Raw genomic sequence first — 3,451 nt, 5'->3', positions numbered from 1 at the left:
GATTAACATTTTTCAAATACTTCTTCAACATTTTCTTGAAATGATTCATTAACATTGTTTATAAACATGACAACAAAATCATCATTTTTCAATACACGGTCAACTTTTTTCTATACACATTTGACATTTTAAAAATGCTTGATTAACATTTTTCAAATACTTGTTTGAATGTTTTTCAAGTGCTTGATTACATGACCAATTTTATAATACATTTTTTATATACATGATAAACATTTTCTCTATACACATTTAACATCTTTTAAATGTTTCATCAACACTTTTCAAATGTTTTTATAGATTTTTTTGAACATATATTTAGAATATTTTAAAGTATAAACAAAAGTAAAAAAACTAAAGAAAAAAAACAAATACAGAAAACGTAAAAACCAGGAAGAAAAGGCAGTAGCTTCCTGCACGGCTGATCCGGCCCATATAGTGGCCCCCCCGACGCGAGGCTTGCCCTCTATCTCGCGTACAGCAAGACATAGGGGTGCCATAAAGAGCGTCCAATAGGTGCATTTGAAAAATATTAAATATGTACAGAAATATCTTGACTGTGTATTAAAAATAGTTATTCTTGCATATGAAAATATTTTCATCAAGCATTTGAAAAATGTTAAATGTGTATATAAAAATATCCACTATGTATTAAAAATATTAATGTTGTATTTGAAAAATGTTAATCAAAGATTAGAAAGTAATAAAAATATGTATAGAAACAATGTTGACCATGTATTAGAAAATGTTAATCTTGTATCTCAAAATGTTCAAGTATTTGAAAAATGTGTACAAAAAATGTTGACCATCTATTAAAATACCGAGAAAGAAACAATGAAAAATAAGAAAGCCAAGAGAGAAACAAAAGAAAAACGAAGAAAGAAAACCAAAAAGGAAAGAAAAGCAAAAAAAACATGAAAACCCAGAAAAACAAAGAAATACGACAAAAGAAAGAAAAGAAATCAGTGAAAACAATGAAAGAAACAAAAAACCGGTGAAAAAACATAAAAGACATAAGACTAAAAACCGTTGAAGAAATAGAGAAAACCGAAAGAATAAAGTAATAGAAAACAAAAACAGGAAAAAAACGAAAAAGGGTGAAGAAACAAGTCCGTTTAGGGATCCCGTCACTTTATTAATTTGAAGCAAAATTCACATGGATACAAATGGGGCAGGCGGATGTAGAAGCCACAAGTGGCGACCCTAAGGAAGGAAAACAATTTTTTTACAAGATTGTGTGCGTCCTGGTTCGAAGATCGGCCTTCGAACATAAAATTACAGCTAACAAAACTTGCTCTCTTTATATCTATCTCCTTCACAATTGTGATATGCGGGCCTCCTAATCCTTTTTTGATGTCGTCCACAATCGGTTCGCAACCACGCGCAATCACCAGATGACTCAAAGACAAATCAACAACTAGTGCCAAGGCCTCACGACATGCTATGGCTTCAAGACCTGTTGGATTATTCACTCCGAGTAGAACGATCGCTGAAGATCCGAGGTAATTACCTTGTTCATCTCTGCACACTGCCGCAGCTGCACCCACGCAACCATCGTGAGACAGTCCATCAGCTACATAAATCTTTGCGTGGCCGTTCGGAGGAGGCTTCCAAGCATTTGACGTGTTGATTGCATGAGCGCATCTCCTCGGCATGGTAGCATTACGAGTGATCTTTTCGATTGGAAACATAGAGCCAAAAAAACAGATGGAAAACGGGTGGTCCAGTAATGTAACGTGGAGCGAACACTGGCTGATATTAGCCTTTGTGGCGCTGTACTAGATGGTTTGCTGCGAGCTGTATGACTAGATATATCTTTTTCGTTCGACTTTCTGCAATCACGCTGTACCTCCAACTTGCTTCGATCATGTTCTATCTTTTTTTTCATCTTGTTCTTTCTTTTATTTATATTTTGAAAAATTATAAATACATACATTTCGAAAAATAATTAACTTAAATTGTTAACCCGTTCATCATGCATCTAAAAGAATGTTCATGAAGTTTAAATTTTCTTCTTGAACTTTTTAAATATGTTTGAACCATTTAAAAAATTATATGTATTCGGAAAATGTTTAATATGTATCCAGGAAAATGTTTAAACACGCACTTAAAAAATGTTCATCATGTAGGAAATATTGTTCTTCATGTTTAAAAAAAAGTTTATCTGAAAAATGTTTCGCATGTATTAAAAAAATGTTCAAATTTTATTCGAATAAATTGCTCAACATGTATAAAAAGAATGTTCAGCGCGTTTACAAAAAGTGTTCAATGTGTAAATGTTCAAGGTGTATCTATATAAACTTCAATGTGTAATAAAAATATTCTACATGTATTAAAAATGTTTAACATGTATTTACAAAAAAAGAACATGCACTTGAAAAAAATATGTTCAAACATGTATTTGAAAAAAAAGTCCCCATCATAAACTTGAGAAATGTTGAAATTGTATAACAAAATGTTCACGCATATACAAAAAATTTACAATATGTATTAGACAAAGTTGACATGTATTTGAAAAGGATAAAAAGTAAAGAAGATAAAACGAATAAAATAACCAAAAATAAGAAACCGATGTAAAGCAATAAAGAAAAACACAGAAGATAAGAAAAGAAAAAACCACATGGAAAGCTTCACAAAATTGATCTACCAAAACCTCTCGCTAACACATTGTATTGGACCGGCCCACCTCGTCGCTCCTTTACGCGAGATGGATGATTCTCTCACAATAGCTTTTAAAACCATTGATGATCCAACCACACTAGAGGCTCTAGCAGTGAGGGAAGGGCTAGCTCTTGCTACTAATTTGAACCTGCACAAAGTTCATCTTGCGTCAGACTGTGAAGGAGTAGTTCGAGATGTCCAGCGAGGAAGTGTTGCAGCCTACGGGGCGATCATTAGGAGATCAAGCTCAATTTATCGTCTTTCATTTCAAGTAATATAGTTCATGATTTAGGAGCTCAAGTGTTGAGGCTCACAATTTAGCGAAGCATGCGTTGTCGTTAGGGCCTGGCCGCCATGTTTGGTTAGGCCAGACCGGTGAAATTCATTTCATCCTTGTATACATTTTGACGGGTTGAATAAAAGCTTCGCGAGATTGTCGCAAAAAAAGCTGGATATATAATCTCACCTAAAAAAGAGCTAGATATATAATCATATAGACATGGCAACATCCTTTGTGTGACACAATAGATTTCTTCAGTGACACAAAAGAGACCTAAATTAAAGAGCAATGCCAGACATATATAAGATTAGTCACGGATTCTACATTAGGGTGGAACCTTAGCATTGGATCGATAGTGCGAGAAAATGGGCCACCTCCGTAAAATTCAGAGAACGAGAGTTAGTTAGAAAGGCTACGTAGCGTTGAGTATTTTGCCCATATACATAGATTATTGTAAATTAAAAATAGCTAAAGAGCATCCAAAAAGTGCCCAAGAAGCAGGAGCTACGTCGG

The sequence above is a fragment of the Aegilops tauschii genome, chromosome 3, assembly GCF_002575655.3.
Source record: "Aegilops tauschii subsp. strangulata cultivar AL8/78 chromosome 3, Aet v6.0, whole genome shotgun sequence".
Taxonomy (NCBI): domain Eukaryota; kingdom Viridiplantae; phylum Streptophyta; class Magnoliopsida; order Poales; family Poaceae; genus Aegilops; species Aegilops tauschii.
This window is presented reverse-complemented; position numbering follows the sequence as displayed.